The sequence below is a fragment of the Eublepharis macularius genome, chromosome 16 (genome assembly GCF_028583425.1).
Source record: "Eublepharis macularius isolate TG4126 chromosome 16, MPM_Emac_v1.0, whole genome shotgun sequence".
Classification (NCBI taxonomy): domain Eukaryota; kingdom Metazoa; phylum Chordata; class Lepidosauria; order Squamata; family Eublepharidae; genus Eublepharis; species Eublepharis macularius.
Window position 1 is genome coordinate 47,806,610 of NC_072805.1, and position 17,877 is coordinate 47,824,486.

At 45.3% G+C, this 17,877-nt stretch overlaps 1 protein-coding gene across 3 annotated transcripts in view; it reads right to left on the bottom strand.

The window, feature by feature from the left end:
- The window catches only part of ANKRD11 (ankyrin repeat domain containing 11), a 173,306-nt gene that overhangs the window by 109,682 nt on the left and 45,747 nt on the right, over window positions 1-17,877 (bottom strand). Inside the window, exon 1 of one of the 3 annotated variants that reach the window (XM_055000780.1) lies at window positions 3,761-3,778. The exons of the other annotated variants lie outside the window; for them this stretch is intronic. The gene's annotated coding sequence lies outside the window, so the exon portion shown is untranslated. Of the gene's footprint in view, window positions 1-3,760; window positions 3,779-17,877 lie in introns of those variants that run through there. 3 annotated transcript variants of the gene reach the window in all.

Consider the following 17,877-nt stretch of genomic DNA (forward strand, 5'->3'; position numbering starts at 1 on the left):
CCTTATTTGGTAATACACAAAGGATGACCTGAGGGAAGCCAATGGTTGGTTTTGTCGATAGGCAACTTCAGCCGGTTTGGGGGAAAGAAATGCACAATCCTGGAGGAGGCCAAAGGTCAGCCCTCCACAAAATGTCCTTCCTCCTGTAAGAGCTGAGCATCAAGCTTTCACAGACCTTATTACCAGCACACTGTAGGAACTCCAGATGCTTGTGATTTTACTATGGATTAGACGCAGCTGTCTGCAAAAGGCAAATCCTCCTCTCCTGGGCAACAGCCCCCTTTCTTCTCATGACATCGTCCCCCAGCCTCTTGCTGGACTGGAAATGTAATCAAAATGCTTTCACTTAGTTTAAGAACTCTGTATATCACTATCAATGTTCGAAACAAAAGGCCTTCCTTTGATGAAGGAGAGTGTGGTTTGGCCACATACAGCAGTAAGGTGGGTGAAACCATTTTCAGAGTCCAGTTTGAGAGAGTTTTGCTTTGGTCCGACATCACACCTTTCACCCCTCGCTAAGTAAAGGTCTTTCGGAGTCACTGATTTGCAACCTGAGACTATTCCTGGATACACTGCTGCGCCAGGATGCAACAAGGGCCAGCGTTGCTTTATGCCTGGGAGGAAGACTGCAGACTTTTCTCTCTGGTGCAGACCTAATTAGCATCATTCATTCCTTTATTACACAAGAGATACAAAAATAAATTCTCCATAATCCCATAGCCTCTCTCTAGTGCTTTCTGAGGGGAGATCTCGAAGTGCTCAGCAAACAATGGTTTTAAGATTTAGAGGAAGAATGTGTACATAGGAGGGAAAGAGGAAATGAGTCAGAGTGGTGAAAATGACACTTCTCATTACTTGAGGAACCTCACTGTCCATGTGTGTGCACAGCATCCTTTCAACTGGACTCAAGGCCCATTTATGTTGCCTACACTGTACAGACGGCTGTTAAGGTCTAAATCCGACTATCAAATGGGACAAGTGGATGGGTCCCATTGCCAACCTAGGAGAGCTTCACATACGCTCAGAGTTAGCTGTTACTGCTCCAGTGAGGGTTCCTGTCTGCAAAACACTGCAACAAGGAAGGCCCTTGGACTTGGGGAGTAAACAGAGGTTCAGATCTGGAATGGAGATATTTGGGTTCCAGTTCCTGCTCATCGGGTGGCTCTGGGGTAAGCTAAGGGAACAGCCAAACTGGCTTCTTAGTTTAAAACAATACATGAAATTCCTCTCACTCACTCACACACACACACACAAAACACCGCAACCACTTCTCAGTCCTTGCTGCCCCTTCAAGGGCAATAATGCCATATAATACTGCACTCCTCAAAACAGAGTGATCTTGCCAGGCTCTCTCAGCCTAAGCAAGCCAGGATTCCTTGGCTCTCCCGCCCTCCGTGCTCCCCTCCTGCCGTAGCACACAGCCCCTCTCTTCATTTTGCAGGCGACTGGGACCCCAACGTTTGCTCCCTCATTTCAAACCAGCTGTATCAGCACACTGACATGCAATTCTGATGCTGTATACTCAACTGAACATTCAGAAGTGGGCTGTGAAGCCTCTGAAAATGGGTCGCGGGCAAGCCCTGCCGAAGGGCTGCCCTGCCCCTTGCACGGCTCTCTTTCTCTCCTGCATGCCAGCTCTTCACATTCTCACTTCCCCCCAACCTTTGCAGTAATAATGAGGGGAGAAAAGCCATCTGACAACCAGTAAGTTTACAGGTATACACATTTTCCTGTTTAAAATAATATTTCTGTAGGGAAATTATCATGTATGAATCTCCATAAGAACCAACTAAGCCGTTTCTTATGGCACAACCCTATTATCTGGAGAGAGAAAACTCCTGCCTAATTTAGTTTTGCATAGTTTGAGCAAAGTGTGGCGAGAGGGAGCTTTCCTGACCTCCTTAGGCGGGGCATTCCATAAGGCAGAAGCCACCACAGAGAATGCACGTGCACGGGCAGCTGTTGATTTAGCCCATCTCCAGGATGGTATCGCAACAGACCCCAGTTTAGATGAGTGAAGCTGCCATGAAAGAACATAGGAAGAGGCAGTCCTGCAGATACGAGGGACCAAGGCCATGAAGGGCTTTGCACTTAGCCCAGTAAGCGAGGGGTGGCCAATGGAGTGACTGCAGAATGGGAGTAATATTCATGCTCCACCTAAGCTCCTGATAATAATTGAGCTGCAGCATTTTGCAATTACGGGACACAGCTGCATTTTTTGAGCTCTGGACTAAGAGAGGAAACGTTTTTGCAAAATAATCTGAATGCATTTGTCCTAACTACATCTGCTCTTACTGTACTTGCCTGTCATTGTATCTCACCACAAGCACTGGTGCCCATTTTTAAATCAACACTTGCTACACGGTTTGCCATAACTTTATGGAGTGGGAAGTATTTTTTTTTCCTCACTAGCCATAAATCAACTCAATCTGGCAACTAACTGGCTTCCTGGCAAATCAAACACTTTTTTCACGTGACATTTTGAAGAGATATGAAACTCTGAAATGAGAAATCTGGAATGTCCAATGCTGTTTTCCAGCATATGGCCATAATATCACTTTAATGCACCCATGTAGGAAAATGTCCCTAACCTCATTGGAGGCTTTTAAAGGAAGGTGACTGGCTAGGAGAACGTTAGATCAGATGCTGCACCTAGAAAAAGGGACTTGCACTGGCTCTCCTCAAACCCTGAACTTAGAAGCTCCCTAGGACAGAAGTCAAGACACAAATATTTTAAATAAATAAAACAAACTCAGATTGGGTTATTCTTGAACACAGAGAGGACAAAGCACTACTCATTGTTCTCTGCCACCTTGGAGCTTGTTGCTGTCCTTTCCTCATCCACACACACACACCCCACACACACACACTTTATTTCATCATCTCATGTGAGCAGCTTATTCAAATTGGCAGCCTGATTAAAACTTGAACATTTGCAGACTGCTACTAACAGATCTTTGTGTGCCAATTGAAGAGCACTACATGCTTCTTCATGCTCCCTATCAACGGGGGAGGGGGCAGAACTCCTCCTTGAATAAAAACAAGACGCTGGCATTTACAAGGTAAGCGAGTGAACTGTGAGGTCCCCCTGCTGCAAGGGAGATGCTCACATCTGCGCCCTTTCATATTGCTCCAGCTTCCTTTTAATTCATCTCCTCCTGGCTGCAGAATGGTGCGTGCAGCTCTCTGATGGCTTTGCTACATGAGCGGCATTCAGAGCAGGTAGCACTCAGCAAAAAGGAGATCGTTGTGTTCTCTGCTGAAAAGGAGACAGGTGGCAAGTGGCTAAAAGGGTTGCTGGGCAAACTAAAATATAGCGAGAAGAAAAAACCTCATACAATTTGAAGTAAAACTGGTGGATTGAAGAGTTACTTCTCCCATTCTGAGGATAACAGTTCCGCTGTTTCAAGCACGTGGTGCAGAACTGTGGGTGTGCTGTTCTTTGCAGCTGCCCTTTGTATGAACTAAAAATCTGCTGGAATTAATAACGCACAGGGATGAGGAACCCACTTCAGCCAAATATATTTCTTGTAAGCCCCTCTGTCTGGCTAAGTGACAGAGCAGACCAGGGTATCTAACCAGTGGGGAAAAGGCACAGTTACGTTCCAAAAAGAAAAGACGTAAACATTTATTGCACCTCACAAGATGCGCTACTGATCACATGACTCATTCTCCTCAATAGTAAATTATCAAAGTTGGTTAGAGGTTATGAAAGTTTGTAGAATACTGGATTCTTCTTATATTGATTATTTTGACTTACAAAATACCCCCTTTCTTTCTGTCCTCATCAGGGCCACCAAGGTGGATTCTTTCCATTTCACTTTTGATAAGCACACATCTAGACCAGCAGATCAGTTCTTTCTGGAGTAATAAAGGCAATTTAAAACATTATTGCATGGATCGTTTATTCTCACTCGCAGTTTCCCTCCTGCTGCCCCACTGAGACTTAAAATGACATGGACTCAGCACCAAAAGATGCTAGGATTAACTAAAACATCACATTTCTTTTGTTCTGACATTAAATTACAAATTTGCAGTCTATTTCTTTACTGTGCACAAAAGCAAGAGGTTCTAACTTTTGAAAGGGCTTTATACGGGTTCTCGCAATTTTCCAGCATTACTTCGTAGAACTGTATCCCTTGCTGTTTTCACATGAACACTTCACATCTCAGAGTCTTTATGAAATTTATTCCGATTTCCAAAAGGATTAGCCTGTAATCCTATTGTATTACACAGCCAGTGCCAGGGCGGTAAAAAGAATTAGATTTTTCAGATTGCTTTGTCTGCCAAAGCTGCCTTCTAAAAAAGGGGACACAGTTTGTGCAGGACCTCTAACCATTCTGGTTCCACGCTCACTTATACCAATAAATGCTTATAATATTCAAGATGGCTGCCTGGCTTCCTTTTGCAACCAAAGACCAGCTAAGCCATTTTCCGACACTCTTGAGTTTGAAGCAATGAAGTCCACGCAACAAGGGACCTCGAGATGTCTTGCATTCATTTCTAAATCAACTCAGGAGGATTGAGAGAAAAAAGAGACACTTCAAGATCTAGATACAAGATGGGAATAAAGCAGGAGAGTTTTCTTCATTCAGTACAATTTTATTTAACCTTATACCTCAATGAACAAAAGCTTGAGATTACCCAAGTGGAGATACTAAGGCAAGATACCCCCAAATAACACCCCCATTGTTAACATACTCGTTTCTTTACCCATAAACGATGTTTCAAATTTTATTTTATTTATAGCCCACCTTTCTCACTGAAACATAGTGCAATCACAAGTAATTCACTACTTTAGAGATTCTAACAGAGGCTTCCTGTTGGGAAATAGTCTTTAGAGATGGGAAGTTTCCCATGAAAAAAATAAAACACCCATTTTTTTTTCCATTAGGGAAAATATTTTGGGCCAGATCACTAGTCCTTCTGCCTGCCAATACTCATAGCTCAACTAGCACTGGACAGTGTCACACTTCCCCTGACGGGCAGGGTTTGCAGTCCGGGCATTTCTCCCAGATGCTCATATCGCAAGCGTTGCCAGGATTAAACCAGGGTGACATGGCAACCACAACTGTCCATGGGAGAGACTGATCTACTCCGTTACACAGGCTGTAGTGACTTCCAAACTGGACAAGCACAATACATACTGTGTAGGGTTGCCATATTGCCTGGCTGGGTGTTTTCCTTGGAATGCAGGCATGCTACCCAATACCTGTTTGACCCATTACCATCAGATGCCCAGAATCCATTCTCTAATTTTGCTAAAACCAAGTCTTAGTGGGAGACAGAAAGCATTTTTTTTTACTATTGGTTGTATTCTTGTGGGGCCCCTCAATTGTAGTGATATGGTTTTGTTTTAAGTTTTAAAATATAATATTTATTGTTGTTTTTAATGCTGTAAACCACTTTGGGCCTTGTTCGAGGGAGGGACAGTATAAATATCTAAAAAATAAATAAAAAGCATTTTACGTTTGCTTCAAGCAGCGGGAAAAGGCCCGTTCCCATCTTCCCTGTGGTTCCTGGCAAGGGAAGTCACAGCTGTGATGAACAGGCAAGAGAAGTCTCATGTTTGGCTTCCCAGGTGTGGGACGGTGCCGTGGCAGCCACCGGCAGCTCTTCTGTGTTTTCTGCTTCTTAGGCTTTTACTGCCTTCTAAAAGTATGCTATTTTAGAGGAAAATGTCTCACGCCTTCTTATATAATTTCCAAATTATCCCCCGCCCCGCCCCCCCAAAAAAGGGCAGTGTTTTCTAATTATTGCTCCATCGGGAAGAAAATGGTTAGCTGTATGGAAGGCTTTAAAAAAGCCAAAAACAAAAAACTCTCCCCAAACCATCTGATGGCCCACCTGCATATGCTCCTCTTACCCTTAGATATGCAAGTTCAACTGCAAAAAAGCGACGCAGAACTTCAGGGACAGACAATGTGGCGTGAGCGTTTGCAGACTCCAGCCTGCTTTAGCTGTAGGGATACAGACAGGGGGAGAAACATGGTTTACACGGAATGAGGGATGGTGAGAGATCAAGTAAACAAATACATTGGGAAGGCCACTGCTGATGAATAATGTGTAACATGTGACATTCAAGGTTGTGCCAGTGGATGAACCATCAGCCGCATGGCTGATGAGCTAAAGGCCAGCAACAGCACTGCTGGGGCACACGGGGACAGAGCCTGGCCCTGGGGTTTGCTGTAGGGCCTGCCCCTTGGATTTCTGTCCCTGTCGCATCACCACTGCTACGGAAGTGAAGCTTTTCCTTGCAGTGGTAGAAAGTTGCCCATAAAAGTAAGCCAGCCCTTTCCCCTATGGACTGCCAGCTTCACGTGCTGCTATTTGCCCTTCTGCTGTCACAGAGAAACACAGCTGCTCCCCTAGAGTAAGACGTGAGGCACAGATATTCATAATGGCTCAAAATGCCATCTCCCAGGACAAGGTCAGGAAGATGAACGCACCCGCCTTCCTTTTCATTCTCCATCTGCTCAGTTAGTTCTTGATACAAAAAGCAGCTTCTTTGGAAGGAGATTTCTGCTGGAACTGCTGCATCAAGATTGTGCTCCAAGACAGCTGCATTCAGAGGGGGGAAATGCCCAAATGCAGGAGATGCAGGCTGGAGCCCCAGAGGCCTGAAAAATCATGGCTTCCTACTTGCCTGGAGCTGCCATCAGAACCATTACGGGATTTCTGAGTTAGGGCATTTCCTAACTCAAAGAGACGGTTTAGATTTTGAATGCTGGTCCAATGACAAAGACATTCCAGAGAAGGTTTTAGAAGGTAATTTAAGGGAAGAATGTTTGAAGAGAAAACAATTAAATAGTCTGGAAACAATTATGCATTAAAAGTCACTACAGCACTAAAAAGCTACTGGCTGGCAGCTCTGGTGGAAGTCCTTTCAAAAGTTGCCATGGTAGCTCGTGCTGCAATTTGCCCACTCAGTCTTCAATATGGAATTTTAAAAAAACGCAACACAAGCACCAACAAGTAAATGTCATTGAAGGGCAACAGAAAAACTTCACTCGCCACAAAACCTGCATTAAACAACGTCTCATCGACAAGGAGGAAACAAGGTAGGACAAAAGCAAAGATCAACATGTAGCACTAGGCTGTACTCTCCTAGTCTCCAACAGGAACAGAAAATTTAAGTAACCAGTCTTTCATCACAGAAAGCATTTTACTTGTTTTTAACTTTCATCTCCAGGACCCCCAAATGAACAACAGAGGGGCAATCACAAACCACAAAACTTTCAAAATAGTTGACAGCATTTCTGCATTGTTTTTTAAGCAGAGAACAGACCTTTGGACACTTACCAAGAAGGGTCCTTCTCCTCTGAGGGCAGGAGGACATCTTGGGTTGTTCCTTTCACCCAATCAGAGAGGCAGGAAGTCAAATCTTTTCCTCCTCTTCCTCTTGGAGCCTAGGAATGCCCCCTTTGCCTCAGTTCTGGTGACTCCACAAGCAGAAAGTCTTTCATCATTCAAAGCGCTCCCGAATGACTAAGTAATTCATTGTTTTACTCTCATGACCTGTAATCGAAAGGTTTTGCATGGAAACTCTAAGGTCAGTTTCAGAAGCACTGAACTTAGAGTTTCCATGCAGAACCTTTCGAAGAAGCACTAAGCTCAGTTTCAGAAGTCCAAGATGGCTCTCCAATCTCCGTTCCTCTTTGGTACTGTGAAAAAGAGAGAATAAACTCTGGAGCCCTGTTCTTGATGAGGAAAGGGTTCTGTTGCCTTGATGTTCAGTAGGTGTTGAACAGCTTTTAGAGTGATGGTTCTTCTTTGATGACCTTTGCATAGGGGGGATATCAGGAAACGATCCGGTGGGCAGGACTTGAACTCTATCGAATACCCTTTTGAGACTACTTCCAGAGTCCAGGCATCCGCCTTTGACTCCTCCCAGGCTTCTTGAAAGAACTCCTGTAGTCTCCCTCCCACCGGATCTTGAAGTGAGACAGGATTTCTGATTCTTAAGTGTCATACACTTGCCTGTCCCCCCGCTGCTGATGCTGTCTGGAGGATCTGAAGCTGAAGTTAGTTCTTTTGAAGTTGCACTTGTTAGTGTTCCAGGAGGTGCGCTCGTTGTCCTGGCGTGGTCTTGCCAAGGAGTGATGCGTATGAAAGGGCTGATTGTTAAAATACCGTCTGTCTAGTCATCTGATCGACTTAGGAAAGGATCTCTTCTTGTCTTTAGTCTCCACGAGCACCTTCTCCAGGGCATCCCCAAACAACTTGTCCCCTTGGAAAGGGTATGCCATCAGAATAAATTTGGATCGGAGATTGGCCAGCCATGCTCGTAACCGTAAGAGTCTTCTAGCGACTGCTGCTGAGGCTACGGCCCTGGAAGAGAAGGTGAGAGCATCTAGGGTGGCGTCTGCAGTGAAGGCGGCAGCTTTCATAATTCTGTTTGTTCCTTCCAGGTGGCGCTTCTGGTTGTCTGGGAACAGTTGAATCAGCTTACGCAACCACACCACTGATGCTCTGGATACGATGGATGCAGCTGAAGAGGCCCTGATCACCATGGCTGCTGCTTCGTGGGCTCTCCTAAGAATCATAGAATCATAGAGTTGGAAGGGGCCATACAGACCATCTAGTCCAACCCCCTGCCCAGTGCAGGATCAGCCTAAAGCATCTCTGACAAGTATTCATCCAGCCTCTTCTTGAAAACTGCCAGTGAAGGGGAGCTCACCACCTCCCTAGGCAGCTGATTCCACCTTTGAACTACTCTGACCATGAAAAAGTTTTTCCTAATATCCAGCATGCACCTTTGTGCATGTAGTTTTAGCCCATTGCTTCACGTCCTACCCTCTGCTGCCAACTGGAACAGCTCTTTGCCCTCCTCCAAATGACAGCCTTTCAAATATTTAAAGAGAGCAATCATGTCCCCTTCCTCAATCTCCTCTTCTCCAAACTAAACATTCCCAAGGCCCTCAGCCTTTCCTCGTAGGGCTCAGTCTCCAGACCCCTGATCATTCTTGTCGCTCTCCTCTGCACCCTCTCGATTTTGTCCACATCCTTTTTGAAGTGAGGCCTCCAGAACTGCACACAGTACTCCAGGGGTGGCCTGACCAAAGCAGTATAGAGAGCGGCTTCAGCTTTTCTATCCATGTTTTCTGTGATTGAGCCTTGGCCGTCTTTGGACAGAAGACCTGAGGATTGAAGAGCAGCTACTGGAGCATCAATCCTTGGAACCTTCAAAAGCTCATTGGCATAAGATGGTAAGGCATATAATTTTTTAATGGAGCTTGAACATTGCTTACTAGAAGCAGGAGAAGACCATTCTGCTTTTAGCTGCCTTTCAAAGTATTCAGGAAAGGGGAAGAACTTCTCCGGGGTATCTGCCCTGGGGAAGAACTCCTTGCACTCTTTGGGCCTAGAGGTGGCCTTACCCGCACCGGCCTGGTCATCCTCCCCTTTTTGCTTCTCCTAGAGGTCCAGGGCTGTCAAAGCCTTGGTCAGTAGATACTGGTAATCCTCAGCCCTAAATAGCCTATCAGGCTGATCAGGCATAATGGTCTCCTCTTCTTCCTCCTCCTCCTCATCTGAGAGGAATTCCCCCTTCTTCTCCTTCACTATCAGATGAAGTTTCCCCACACACACAACACAGGCCCTGTCCCTGGAAGTATTTGGGGCAGACTTCTGAGCAGCCTTGGTGGGCCATTGCTGCTGAGTGTGGCGTACCTTGCTGAGTCTACCTCCATCCCTCCCCCTCCCCCGATGGAGGTAGACTCACTCGCTGCCTCTAAAGAACACTGGCAGAAATTAAGAATCTCCTCTCTCATAGTCTGGTGCAGAAGGGACAGAAATTCGCCTTGTAGTAGAGAACCAAGATCGCTGCCTACATTACTCGTTCCTTGGGTGCTGGAACTGGCCATTTGCAGGGTCCCATCTGTAGCAGAAGGGCTTGAGGATCATTCTCCCGCCGGAAGATTGGCAACCACGGTGTTTGCAGCCACGTGGGATTTGGTGCAAATGCCATTGTTGTTTCCCGCCATTTCCACGGCTGCTGTAACAGGGCTGCTGTCGACTCCAGAGCTACCCAGCTCCGCTGATCCCAATTCATGCTGCTTACGGCAAGATCTCTTAGAAGAAGTATGCGGCTTGTCAAGCGGAAAGGTGCCGGAATGCCATTCAAGCCTAGTCAGCAAGACAGTACCGGGGCAGGACAGTACCCGGGTGGTGGTGGGGATCGGCCGCTTCCCTCTCTGCCTTCCATGAAGCTATCTTCTGAGTCCCGAGACTCCATATCCTCTTGGGCCTGGTGGAGATTAAGAACGGGCAACGAGGGGAGAGGAAGGCAGGAGAAAGATTTAAAAAGGCAAAAAGAAAAGAGAGGGCATGTCAGAGCAGTAGAAAGAAGAGAAAGATATAGAAGAGGAGGAAGCAGAGAAATGAGAGAGATAAGGCGCAAATTGAGGAAACGTAGGCTGGAAGAGAATCTGTAGCCACGACTGCTCTCCCTGGAGGCAGAAAAGAACTGAGGCAAAGGGGGCGTTCATAGGCTCCAAGAGGAAGAGGAGGAAAAGATTTGACTTCCTGCCTCCCTGATTGGGTGAAAAGAAACAACCCAAGATGTCCTCTGCCTCAGAGGAAGAACCTACAGTCTCATATAGAAGCATATACTCTAGTGGCAAACTTAGTAGTCCACACCTGTTTTGCCAAAACTAAATCAGACAAAAGATAAACTGCCCAAGTTTCACTGTCAGGCCATTGCTGAGGTCACTGCTAAGTTTCTGCCCCAAACACACATCTTGTCTATGTCAATGTTCAAAACCTTGGAACAGAAGGCGTTTTTTCAATATGGCCAACCGCTCTAAACAGGTGACAAGTGGCCAGGGGTGTCTTTCACCAGCTTTGGATGATGAGACAGCTGTGGCCCTTCCAGGGAAGGGGGAGACTTGCTACTGTGGTGCATGTCCTGGAAACATCTAGATTATAGCAATGCACTCCATGTGCGGCTGTCCTTGAAGACTGTCTGGAAGTTACAACTGGTACAGAATGCTGGCTGGGGTAGGTTGTATGGACCATATCACTCCAGTCTCTTTCCACAAACACTACCTCCCAATTTGCTTCCAGGCCCAATTCAAGGTGCTGGTACTGATCCTTTAAGGCCCTACGTGGCTTGGGGACAGTACACAGGGACTGCCTATATAGGAACTGCCTGACCACCACAGTCACCTTCAGGAGCCCCTGCTCCAGGTGGCGACCCAAAGAAGGGCCTTCCCTCTCCACTGCGGCATCAATTCCTCTCTCTCATTCTGCCAACAGCTGAAGACTTCCATTCTGCTTGGCACTTCCTCGCTGGCCCCTTCTTTGTTTTTAATCTTTCATATATTTTAAAGTTTGTTTTAATGGTTATCTGTGACTATGACTGTTTATCTGTAACTGACTGTGACTTCATCCTAGTATTAAGAGAATCCAGGCGAGAAGACAGGCAGGATGTGTCTCCCATTAGGATTTTTAATAAAATAAAACTCATAGGAGAACTACAACTTTGCCTTCAAATACTAAGGAAAGCTCTCCTAGGGAAAAAAATCCTGCCAGGCTGATGAAATAAAGTGGTTTTCAAAGAAATATATCCTTCTTGATTAGTTCACATTAACGACAGCACCATTTTTAATTGTTCATCTGGTCAGGAAAAACACTTTCAAGCAAAATATAACATTATTGCCTACATGAAGGGAAAATACTATTTTGTTTCATCCCCAGATTGGGGGAAACTATCAGTAAAAAATACCATTCAGCTTCAAAGCCGTTTCAACCGGAGTGCCTTGTTCAGCTAGCCGTGCCACCTCCTACCCTAGTAAAAGTGGAAACAAGCAGTGGGGGAAGGGCCGAACAGCAGAAAATACAAGCAGAGAAACAGAGATCAAGAGGACAAGCAGAAGAGAAGCACAAAGCCTCACAGCTGAGCACTGAGAAGTGCAGGGCCTGGAGAACAGCCATTGGAAAAGACAGAAAAACAACGGAAGGGCAGCTACCCGCCTCTCTAAGACTCTTTTGCTTCAACTTAAAAGCTAGCGCTCCTCCAGTGAAATTACTCTCTCTCTCGCAGGTGACAAACCTGTGGTCTCTGATTTGCTCCATGGCCGTGGTTCGCCTCTAGCCAGGGCACAAGCCAGCCATGTTTCAGAGAGCTGCTAACCTTTGCCACAGCTCTGCGGCGACGTATATGGATCGATGGAGTGGCCTCTCTCCCCCTGCCCCCAGCTTGAACTGGAACCAAGCACTTTGTACTTGGGGGAGGGGAGAGATCTCCATCTGCCTCTTGAACCGACTGTGCAGTTACAAAATGGGGGAGCACAAGGGCGCCATTCAAAGAAACTCCGTCCTTAACATAATGCTCTTTAATCAGCTGGAGTGCTGGCTGCCAGGGCTTCTGGAGCTCATTTGCTGCTAGAAGCGCATTTTCATCGCCGCGTTTCCTGTTTCCAGAACTGTATCTGCATTGTCCTAAAAGCAGCCTGAGAATTCTGAAAGTTACTTATTATGGAGCACAAGGAGGCTGTAAAAAGAAAGAGACCCAGCCATGTAATCAGGTCTATGTAATAAACACGGCATACAGTGGCAGTACCATGTTGGGAGCCAAGGAAGAGGGCCTTGCATAGCATCCCTTATGCAGCCCTTACATAGCATCCACGAGGGAAGAAGTGACCGGCATCTCCTCTCATTCCTGCTAATGAACTGGAAAAATAAGCCACAGGCCTCTCTCCCCCTAGACAGCTTCCAAACTACGGAGGTATCATCTTGGAAGCCTAGTTGGTCTTTAAGGTGCTGGACCTGGATCTTACGCTTCCCACATGACAACAGAAGGCTACCCGTTTGCTTTCCCAATTTCAAGATAACCTGCAAAGGCTTCAGAAGTCTACCCCAAGGGGTAAGGCAACCTATTAGATCAACTTCCAAACTGACTAGAAGAGTCAAAGCAGTATAAGATCATACACCTCTTTTGTGTGTGTGTGTGCGCGCGCGCGCGCATGCATGTGTGTGAGAGAGAGTGTGCCGTCAAGTCACCTCCGACCTATAGAGACCCTCTGAAGGAAAGACCTCCAAAACGTCGGATCATTAACAGACTTGCTCAGATCCTGCAAACTGGAGGACGTGGCTTCTTCGATTGAGTCAAGCCATCTCGTTTTAGGTCTTCCTCTTTCCCTACTGCCTTTCCAAAGAATCTTGAAAAACCACCTCATCTACAATAAAGGAAACAAAGAACTTATTTCCACCACTTGCACTTCTCCCACAAAAAGCATCTTTCCCCAAACATGAATACAAAATGCCAGTGCTACAAAACTACCGATTCCTACGATCCCTGTAAAACACTATGAAGTTAATATACACACTTGTCCAATTTACATAAGGTTTTTTTTAGTACCAAATTCCAAATTTCCTGGCTAAATAAGTCTTGCAACTGGAACTGCAGAAACATGGACCACTACACAGCCAGTAAGCGATCACACACTGAAATAGGCAACGATTCAGAAGTCCTACAGCATCTTCTACTATCCTATCTGCTTGATGCGAGTGAACACTAAAGTGTGCGTGAATGTGCCCCAAAAGCAATTAGTCTGTTGATGCTGAAGGAAACAATTGCACAGTTTATTCACATTATAGCATCAGAAACTACAACCAATGGCTCTTGTTTACATCTGAAACCACCATCATCAGGTTTATAGCACAGACACCTCAGTTGCTTCTCCATTTGATACACCAATAAAAAGGTAAATTATAAGTGATTTTCAAGAAATAGGGTCATTGGCTGTCATAGAAGGGCAATTTTCCAACACTATGCTCAGCTATATGATACTGAACCAATTGTTCTGGGATGCATTAATACACATTTCATTAGGGTAAATATTTCCCCTTTGGGGGACAGGGAGGGAAGGTTTTAGTGCTCTCCACTTTAGTTGCCAGGAGCAGATCTTTTGCAGTCAAAGGCTACACATTTAGCAACACTGCCAAGATGTTCAGGTACCATTGCTGAGCCTGAAATGCTCTAGCCTTGTCACATCAAGAGTTCAGTCTCTTCTGTTTCCTAGGGCAGGGAGGCAGAAGCTACCACTATAAAGCTGTCTTAAAATGAAACATGCTCACTCAGTGGGCAGTGCCAACATACTTTTGAGTATACCCACCCTCAAAGAGACAGCTAAGCATGCTGGAAATGACTGACTGACACCCCATGCAAAAAGCTCTGTTTACACCCAGCAAGGCTGTGCTTCTGACCTGCTCAGGACACCCAGCCTGGGGAGCAGTGCTGGCACTGACATCATAAATGGCTCTATTTTTATCAGCTGACAAGACCTAATCCTTGGCAGAGCAGAAGATTTTTCTCTCTTCTCTGGAACAGCTTCACTCCAGGATCAGTAAACCAGGTTGCGCACAGATGAATGCTCTCCTTCTGCCCCTCCATCTCCAAAATCCATGCCACACAAAGTGGCAACTCTACATGTGCAGAACACAAAAGGGGGGTGTTAGGGACAGGGAGACAAGCAGGGCAAAGAGAAGGTGCTTTTTATCCCTCCCTCTCTCCCCACACTATAGAGTCTCCACTGCGGGGCAAAACCACTGCCTTAGCCACCTGCACATTTGGGACTAGGGGCAGCTACTGAACTCTGACAATGGCTGAATAACTGTGAAAGGGGCATCAGACTGGACTAATGAGTTTATTTTGTCTATTGCCCAACCTTCTCCTTGCTAACCTGTCCATCTGTAAAGTGCAAAGTTGTTAAGAAGCACCACAATGTTCCTGCTGGTGAGGGAGGAGGACTCATGTCTACCTATGATCCTCTCAGTTATGAGGAAGAGGCTAATTCCTGTTCTTCTTCCTATAAGGAGGACTGTATAGAGAGATTGTGAGATTGTAGAGGACTCTGACAGCATAAAAAGCACATCTCCCAACTGCAACTCCTCCATCAAATCTATACCAACTGTTTTGCCCCACCACTGATAAGCACACAAGTGCATACGCAACACACTGTATATGCATATACCTTCCCCCAAATTAGAATATTTTATGCTTTCAGTTAATTAAGCAAACTGTATTCAACAAAAGCATGTGCCATAATAAAACTGTCTGAATCTAAAGCGCCACAAGACTTTGTTGTTTACACTGTCTCAAAAATTATTTCATTTCTACCCCCACCTTTCTTCCATCATGGAATCCTATCCAGCAGGCACAGGATTCCCAGGTGGCCCCCACCCCAACATTAGCCTGACCCAGTCCTGCTTAGCTTCAGCAAATGGACTCTACCACATACCACCCCCTACTGGGATTCAAATCTGTATCCTTTGGAAGCCATAATGTTCTTTTTGCACTGTGATCAGGTAATGATTACCCCATTTTGCAGAACTGCAGGGAACTCAGTAAGGCAAGAAGCTGCTGTCATGTACTAGGAAACTAAAAACTGGGATGTACATTTAGCCCTGAACATTTGGCCCATTTAGGAGAGCCAGCATGGTGAAGTGATGATTGCCTTGGGATCTGGGAAACTTGAGTTCAAATTCCCATTCTGCCATGATGCTTACTGAGTGAACCTGGGCCAATCACTCAGCTTCATTTATTACCACAACAACCTTGTGTGGTAGAATGAGAGAGAGAGAACCACATACGCTGCTCTGAACTCCCCAGAGGAACGGTAGGACAAAAATGCACTCAACAGAAATCAACTTTTTTGAATTTGTTTTATTGTACACAAAAAGCTCTAAGATAAGAAGCTTCCAACTGAAGAGCACAAAAAATAGCATCTGCCACTATTAAAATAAAACCCTTGTTTTCTGTAAAATAGGCAGAGCTACCAGTAAGATAAATCTCTCTTTTAAACCATGGCAGCTCTGGATTTATTTTCTAAAGCCTCCAACCTTTGACTTGTGACAACATTAACTTGAATTATAGCACTGAAAGTGGGCCCTACCACTCTTCAGATCCATTTTAATTAAATCTTGTTGTTAAAGGAGGTATAGAAGATCCTAGGAGCAAGTCTATTAATGATAGGACTTTGGGAAGTCTTTAATTAATAGGGTCACCATACGTTGGAGGCGACTTGATGGCACATAACACGCAGGATCCTACAATTTATTATATGGATCATAGTAATTTAGGAGCTTCTACCACATGTATATTTTCAGACATCTAACCCTTCTCCACTTTAAGCTTTGTCCTTACCTTGAAATCTCAGAGGAATCTTAGATGCCAGACAATGCCGTCTCAGTCCTGCTACTTAGTGGTGGAAATAGCATCGATGATGGCATATGCCACCCTCTCCTCAAATATCAGTTTGGCTTAACGTAATCTAGATGCATCCTGCAGCAGTAAACAGGCCAACCTCTTGCTTCGTGTTAATCATCCTACTACAACCAAAGCAAACCCAGAACAGCAGGCAACCCTGGTTCATTACTGCACAGCAAGACGGGCAGAGACGGGAAGGCAAACAAAAACTGTCCAAGACTATTGCTGCTCATCATGCTGTTTCTCAAACAACGGCAACTCAGTTTACTATGCTGGAAACACCTGCACTACATGCCAATGAAGAACGCCACGGGTGGTATACCGTCACACGTGCGGAACCACAGACTCAGCCAGCAACAGCATCCCAACGACTGGAAGGGTGGTCCGGCCACCGTCTTTAATACACCCCACCCACCCCTAAAAAGGAGGGAGGCAAGGAAATAAAATTATTATTTTCAGAAGGTCATGCCCATTTCTGGTATTATCAATACCAACAATGGTATCTAAACTCTTTTTTTGAAAAGCAAGATAGAAGCACTCATGAGATAATCAAAATATGGGCCCAGAAATGTATTTTGCAGCTGCAAAGTAGAAGTGACTCTCCCCATACATCTATAAACATCTGCTTGCTTGCATATGAAATGGGAAGAGAAAGCAATGGTGTTTCAGACGGCAAATGAAAGTCTCCCCCTTGTCTACCCAGTTCTTACCCTTGTAAAAGCACCAGGGAATACTCTCATGTTCTTTCCAAGGCATCTGAGATAATTTGCAACCTGTATGGCTGTGTGCCTTTATTGTCAGTGCACATGTGCACTGACATTTTGGAGTCTCTTTAGTCCTACCCCACTGCAATATGGTCCAGCACACTATGCACAGCCATCATCTCCTCTTCCCTAACACACCATAGCAGTAGCATGCACATGAACACACCATGAGCTGCAATTACAGTTTTACAGATGCTGCAAGACAAGGACTAACACAGAAGCCACTAGGAGAAGCACGCAACAGCTCTTCATCCCATGAAAATGGCCTCGTATGTATTTCCCACTTTATAGGACCACAAGTTTCTGTTAAAGCGCACGAACCCTATGAAAAAAATGGGCCAGAGATGACATTGTAACCTGCCCTCATTAAAATGAACTCACAAACAAAAGCCGCTTTGGATTATCTGACATTTCATAGGTATGGTTCAAGTAACCAGACATGAAAATACAGTTCTTACTTAATTCTTTCATCTTTTGTTTCCCCAAGCACGCATCCTTGGAACCTTTACAATATCACTAACATGCAGCATGACTAATAAAATAAAGCAGAAGAGATTATTGCAGGTTGAATGGCAACAAGCTAAATGAGACACTGCTTTGCCTAAACTTGAGCCCTGATGGCCCTGCATTTTAGGCGCTGCATCTCCTTTTGAGAGCGCTCAAGTATATTTTAGCTTCACCAATTGCCCGGCCCTGTTCTTCTCCCATTCTGCAAGGAAAGCCCAATACATAAGACAGCACTGTGCTATATGAATGACAGTTGTGTTAACACTGAGGCAGCAAAGTAGATTAGACAGGTGCAAAGAAGCTTACCAAATGTGAACACATTCATTCAAACACAGAAGACATTAAATTCCAGCGAAGTATGCACATGACATGTCAAGAGCTGCCTTGGCAACA